Source organism: Bos indicus, chromosome 15 (assembly GCF_029378745.1).
Source record: "Bos indicus isolate NIAB-ARS_2022 breed Sahiwal x Tharparkar chromosome 15, NIAB-ARS_B.indTharparkar_mat_pri_1.0, whole genome shotgun sequence".
In the NCBI taxonomy this organism is placed as follows: Eukaryota; Metazoa; Chordata; class Mammalia; order Artiodactyla; family Bovidae; genus Bos; species Bos indicus.
The window spans coordinates 81,705,719-81,712,626 of NC_091774.1; the positions used below are offsets into that span (position 1 = coordinate 81,705,719).

Consider the following 6,908-nt stretch of genomic DNA (forward strand, 5'->3'; position numbering starts at 1 on the left):
GGCAGCAGCAGTAAGATGCAAAGGACACTTCTGACCTGGTTCTCTTTCCTTTAGGAGCAGGAGGAAAGCATGAGTCACTGGAGCCTACCCCACGTCACTAAACCTGGGGAAAACCAGAAGATTGTGCTGCCCCTGGTCTGAGGTTCCCTGGGAGTCATGATGAGCCACCAATAAGAGACTTGACTTGTGATCGTGGTGTAATTGAAATATCTGGTTTTGATGCAGACATCCTGATGCTGAAGTCTCACTCTCTCATCAGCTGTGTGGCTTCAGGAAGTTAATTCACTTTTACTGAGTCACATACCCTTCATTTGTAAAATGAGGTCATCTTGACACAGCTCCCTCACAAATGGTGGCAAAGATTCAATATGTGAATGGGTACTGAGTTACTTTAAAGCTGAAGTGCTCTGCACCAAGTATGGTATCTGTGTTTCTCTCTTATTTCTACCACCTCCTTCAAAGTCAGGCTGCTCTTGGTCAGATCAATTCTTCGTGTGATTTGGAAGATGCTATGCCTTCCTCATTCCAGCAGCCTTGCAGGGCTCAGCAGGGAAAGATATTGACCTGGAGCTTCCTCTGCAGGGCCTCCTTCACCTCCTTGTTGCGGAGGCTCTAGATGACAGGGGTGAGCATGGGGGTTATGATGGTGCAGCAGACAGACACGACCTGGCCACTGGTATCGTTGGTGGATCCATGAGGCTGGACGTAGGTGAAATCACGGTGCTGTGGAAGGTGGCAATGGCCAGGAAGTGGGAGGCACACGTGGAGAGGGCCTTCTCCTTCCCAGCTGCTGAGCGCATCCTCCCAATGGCCAGCAAGATCAGGCCGTAGGAGGTGAGGACGAGGGCAGCAGGTAGATAGGTAGCCAGGGCAGAGAAGATATAGAGGACCACTCCTGCCATGGCTATGTTGGCACAGGCCCAGAGGAGAATGGGTTGGATGCCACAGAAGTAGTGCAGTACCTGGTTGGGCCCACAGAAAGGCAGGGCAAAGACATCCCCAGTCCCGATAGCAGAATTAGCGCCACCGAAAGTGAGGAAGCAGCCACCAGCTGGAGACAGGTGCCCCTGGTCATGACGGAGCCGTAGTGGAGAGGTCGGCAGGTGGCTGTGCAGCGGTCGCAGGCCATGGAAGCCAGCAGGAAGCTCTCAGCTGTGGCGTGTATCACAAAGAAGGTCATCTGGACCAAGCAGCCCTTGAAGGGGATGGACCTGTCAGAGGCCAGAAAGTCGACCAGCAGCCTGGGTGTGACCACAGAGGAGTAGCAGATATCAAGGAAAGAGAGGATGCTGAGGAAGAAGTCCACGGGACTGTGGAGGCAGGACTCCATGAGGCTGAGCGCCACCATCCCCAGGTTTCCCACCACGGTCATGACATAGATGAGCAGCAAGCCTCCAGAGAGAAGCTTCTGGAGGTCTGGGTCATTGGAGAATCCCCGCAAGATGATCTGGGTGACGGGGGTGTAGTTTCCAGCGGCAGGGCTAGCTCTCCAGGCGTCACCTGCAGAGGTGGCAACTGATCATCACTCAGACAGTACTACTGAGCGTGCCCATCCGTGCAAGGTACAGTGAGGAAGAATACCAAGTGGGTATAATCTGCTTCAAGAAGAAATGGAGGGACTTCCCTGGTGGTCCAGTGGCTAAGACTTCACGTTTCCAAGGCCGGGGGTCAGGTTTTGCATCCTGGTCAGGGAACTAGATCCCACAGGCTGCAACGAAGATAGAGTACAGTCAGACAAGTAGATAAATATTATAAAAAGGAAGAGCAGGAAGTATCATGCCATAGTGGACAGGAGCTGGGCTGTGAAGCCAGACAGACCTGAGTCTTGATTCTGACAATGGCACTGACCGGCTGTGTCTGCTTGGATAAGCTGCATCCATGAGCCTGATTTTTCTCCCCTATGAAATAGAGAAGGTACATCTATTCAGGATTTCTCTGTGGCCTTGATAAAAAAAAAATGAATTGTGAAGTCCTCTGAATATCTGGAGTGAAGTAAACAATGAATCTGAGGTCACGTCGCAGTTCTCCGGTAATGCGTCTACACATACAGGTCGCAATACGGAGCACTGAGAGTCAGGGTCCCGGGGGCAGAATCCTGTCCCAGGGCTCAACCTTGATGCTTCCTTCCCTGTATCCCAGTTGCTTTACCAGTTGAAAAATACCAGGTAGTTTTCATATTCTCTCTCCCTTTTCTAACTCTCTTGGTTGAAGGTCTTACTTTTGCCCAAATGAAAATGTCCATGAGTCTCTGGTCCAGTGAATATTAATGGTTTTCCTTTTCTCTCCTGGGATGACAGCTGGATTCCCTGGACCCTCACACACAGGCACACGGTCGCATCTAGTATTAGGTTTCAGCTGAGTTCCCTGATCCTGCTTTCCAATAAATGAAACTTCTTAGTCCTCATCCCCAGCTCCTCACCTCTTATCATCATCCCCCGGCCCAGACAGGCTAGGTTCCCTCCTAACTTACTACGCCCATCCCCAGCTCCGAGATGAGCACTTGATTCCTTCAGAGGCTCTTCTATAATAACTCTCAGTCACGATGACCTTGACTAACAGCCTTGCGGACGCGTTCTGAGGTTCTCCAGATTTCCTCTGTGAGCCTGAGGCATCATCTCTCAGCCCTGTGAGCCAGCCTCCCTCGCCCTGATCGTTCCCGTTCTGTGTGCTGTTGCAAGCTGGAGGTTGAACTTGACTCACACGGATGTACTTAGACTCTATTAACAGGGCTTGGTAAACGTTTCCAAGTCTTCCTCCTGCCCCTTACTGTTGTTTTTTTTTTTTTTTTTTGCCCTCTATCACATTGTGGCTTCTGAGAGCAGAGGCTGCTCTAAGTTTTGTATTTATCAAGTGAATAGCAAATATTTGAACAATTACTGTTACCCATATTTGAACAATTGATGTTGTTCAATAGTATTCAAACAACTACTCTTCGAAAGAGCATCAAACGTGGCTTGGGTCATTTAGGATCTTGAAATATTGTTGAGAGACAAACTGACTCTCATGACACAGAAGTGAGTTTGCCTGGTGACCGCTCCGCAGTAGGAATCCTTGTAAGTGGCCCGCAAGGTATTCAGGAAGGGGAGGGACAGGGCTGGACACTGAACAGCGCTGAACCTGGGGTCGATGGAGGAGATGAGGCTGTGCGACAGCCTGGAAGTGGGAGTTACCCTCCTCGGTAAACATTTACTGGGCAAAGTGCATTGCCAAGAGGGACTCTGAGCTGCAGTTTTCTAAGTTTCTATTTGGACGGGAAGACAATATGTGTCAGTATATTTAGCACACTTCTGGAAACAGGGTAGACACATTAACTTTCTTTTTTTTTTTTTTTTTGACACATTAACTTTCATCCCACCCTAAGTTAGATTATGAACATGTAGTGAGTCGGGGGCTGGAAGGGATGGTCTCAGACCCCTGAAGGCAGTGGGGTCTCAGGAAATGCTTACAGGCTGGCAGAGTAGGGGGTGGGGTGCATCCAAATTTGGGGGAGAGGAAGGAGGAGAGAACAGGCAACCTCAGCTCTCTGAACCAGCTCTGGTGGGGGAACTCAGTAGGACTTCCGATGGACAATCACCCACCTCAGCGGGCGGTGCCCCCACCTGGCACAGCTCCAGTGGGAACTCAGGATCCTCCCCACCAGGCACTCGGGGGGTTCCAAGACTCACGTCCACTCCAGCCCATGTCTTTGGGCTTCTCTCTAGAGCTGTTTCTGGACTCAGAGCTGATGGCAGGCACCCGGCTCAGGGGAACAGGGAGCGGCCCTCAGGACTGAAGCCGAGGCCGCCTCCGCTCCTGCCAGTTCATCAGGCTGGCTCTGCCCCTCATGACCCCAGGTGCTGTGGCGGCTCAGAGCTCCGGGAGGCCCTGAAACACACCAGGCCCACCTCCTCTCCTGGGACTCTGGGAGGGTCAGTCTCAGGGCAGAAGGGATGATGCCCTGCAGAATCTGGTCACTTGGTCTGGTCTTGAGGCAGAGGAAGTTAGGGTCTCCTTGAGGAGCTGGTGCTGGTGGTTCCACCTTGGCTGCAGGGAGACTCAGAAGGAGAGGTGGGAGCCGTCCAGCTTCCTCCCTGGACTCTGAATTCTGGGTGAAGGGATTGTTGTCTTGCCCCTGTGGGGGCTTTCTGGAATCTGGAGGCCAGTTTTCCCAGCTATTCTACCAAAGGGCTCAGGGGACCTTGGCTGGACACTGAGGACCTGCCCTGGGCTCCAACCCTGGAGGACAAGTTGGTGACGCTGAGCCCCACGGAGAGTGAGTCTAGGGCGGGTCAGGCCGTGCTGAGCCCCTTTCCTTGCTGTTCCTGTGTCCCAGCCGTGGTGGAGCCCTGAGGGGGTGGGCACCCTGGGGCAGGCATCCTGGGGCCTGACCCTCTCTGGGAAGCTCTCTTGGCATCAGCCACCAGGGACTCATCTAAGGAGGCGCTGGGAGCCTTGTTAACAAAATGGGTGGTTTATTTATATTAGCAATTTAAAAAATCGTATTTTCAGAAACAAAGCTAGCATTTAAGCACAGGAAATGCCAATGGGCATAAGGAGGAGCCAAGGGAATGGTTAACCAGGAGCAAAAATGCATTCGGATCATCTCCCAGCTGTGGCTTTCCCCCTCTTTTCCTCTCTCTGACTCTGCTTTGTGGGTGGTGGGGAGAGGGCCTCCTCTCTATTTGTCAGCTGACACTGCTCCCCTGAGCCTGTCCCTTGATGGCTCAGCTGAGGCTCCTGGAGTAGGGGTGGTGGAGGTTCTGGAATCATGAGTGTTTGAGCTGAAGAGAAGTACAGAGCATCTGGCCCTGTGAACTCCTGGCTGAGATGTGATGGTGCAGCGGAGCTCTGAGTCAAGCCTGGATTTCCCAGTGGGAAGACCAGGAGCAAAGTCTAGGCATCAACGTGAAAAAGAGGACACGTGCGGTCATAAGATGAAGTAGCAGGAAATGATAAAACATAGGGATTTTCTTTAAAATTATCTGAGTGTATCCATAGGGAAAAATATAGAGGACATTTTGGACAGAATTGACAAATCAAAATATGAACTGTGGATTAGATAACAGTACTGTATCACTGCACTATGTCCCAGTTTTGATAACTGTATGGGCTATTCCTAGGAACTTCTCACTGAAGTATTGAGTGATAAAGGTTTTGAGTGAATTATATACGTTAATATTTTATGTGGAGTAGGAAATGGCAACTGACTCCAGGATTCTTGCCTGGAAAATTCCATGGACAGTGGAGCCTGGCAGGTTACAGTCCATGGGGTTGCAGAGTTGGACATGACTGAGCACACACATGCACACATTAATATTTTATATAGGTATTATGTACATGTATGTATATATGTACAAATATGTATATGTGATTGTGCAAAATATAAACAGTTGGTGAGTCTAAAGGGTACATAGATTTCCTGTATGATTCTTGCAACTTTAAAAATTATGTTAAAATACATTATAATTATAACAGATTATATTAAAAGTTCGGAGAAGGCAATGGCACCCCACTCCAGTACTCTTGCCTGGAAAATCCCATGGGTGGAGGAACCTGGTAGGCTGCAGTCCACGGGGTTGCTAAGAGTCAGACATGACTGAGCGACTTCACTTTCACTTTTCACTTTCATGCACTGGAGAAGGAAATGGCAACCCACTCCAGTGTTCTTGCCTGGAGAATCCCAGGGACGGGGGAGCCTGGTGGGCTGCCGTCTATGGGGTCGCACAGAGTCGGACATGACTGAAGCGACTTAGCAGCAGCAGCAGCATATTAAAAGTTAAAATGTGAGTGGGAAGAGTGCTGATGGTGGAGATACTATAAATTGTTAATTGTTGAAGCTGGATGAGAGGTAAATCTCAGTTAATTTATCATACTGTCTGATTTGCACATGTTTGAACCTTGGGATCCTAATTTTGTTTTTCAAACTGAAATATATTTGACCTATCGCATTGTGTCAATTTAAGGTGTTGTTACTGTTGAGTCTCTAAGTCGTGTCTGACTCCTTGCGACCCCATGGACTGCCGCTTCTCTGTCCTTCATTATCTCCCCAAATTTTCTCAAATTCATGACCATTGAGTCAGTGCCATGTCATCCCCTTTTGCCTTCTTATCCTCCTGCCCTCAATCTTTCCCAGCATCACGTGGCCAAAGTATTGGAGCATTAGAACATTTAGATTTCTTCTAATTTTTTGTTTTCAAAGATGATCATGTGATAAGCCTATTTATATAGTAAGATTTTCTAAAGTTAGAGTAACATCCTTGAGATAGATGTGAAAAAAATCCTTTGCATGATCCAAACATCTCAGAATGAAGCCAACTCTCTCCAGGTTAAGAATTTGCATTAGTTTAAGAGCATGCCATCCAGTCCAGCATTCAACCTTAAATTAGGTCAAGTTCAGTGTCTTCATTTCTGTGATTCTCTAAAACACATATACTCATCATAATACATGCACATTTAAAGATGCTTAGGCCAAATATAACTTTTTGGAGTCAGTATCCTAAGGCACAGTCTCTTATATAATGCTGTAACTGCTTAGATCTCCTCCCTCACATTCACACATACATACTTCTGGCTAGGAAGCAGGGGTGTGAGGAGAGTTCTCTCTTGACCCTGAGGTTTATTTAATGGGACAGCTTATCAAATGCAGCAGCAGGAAAATGCAAAGGACACTTCTGACCTGGTTCTCTTTCCTTTAGGAGCAGAAGGAAAGCATGAGTCACTGGAGCCTACCCCACGTCACTAAACCTGGGGAAAACCAGAAGATTGTGCTGCCCCTGGTCTGAGGTTCCCTGGGAGTCATGATGAGCCACCAATAAGAGACTTGACTTGTGATCGTGGTGTAATTGAAATATCTGGTTTTGATGCGGACATCCTGACGCTGAAGTTTCACTCTCTCATCAGCTGTGTGGCTTCAGGAAGCTAATTCACTT

The 6,908-nt window shown here is 48.8% G+C and overlaps 1 pseudogene; it reads right to left on the reverse strand.

The window, feature by feature from the left end:
* Positions 1 to 352: 352 nt before the first annotated feature.
* Positions 353 to 2,479, reverse strand: LOC109569146 (olfactory receptor 8G17-like; annotated as a pseudogene).
* Positions 2,480 to 6,908: the final 4,429 nt, after the last annotated feature.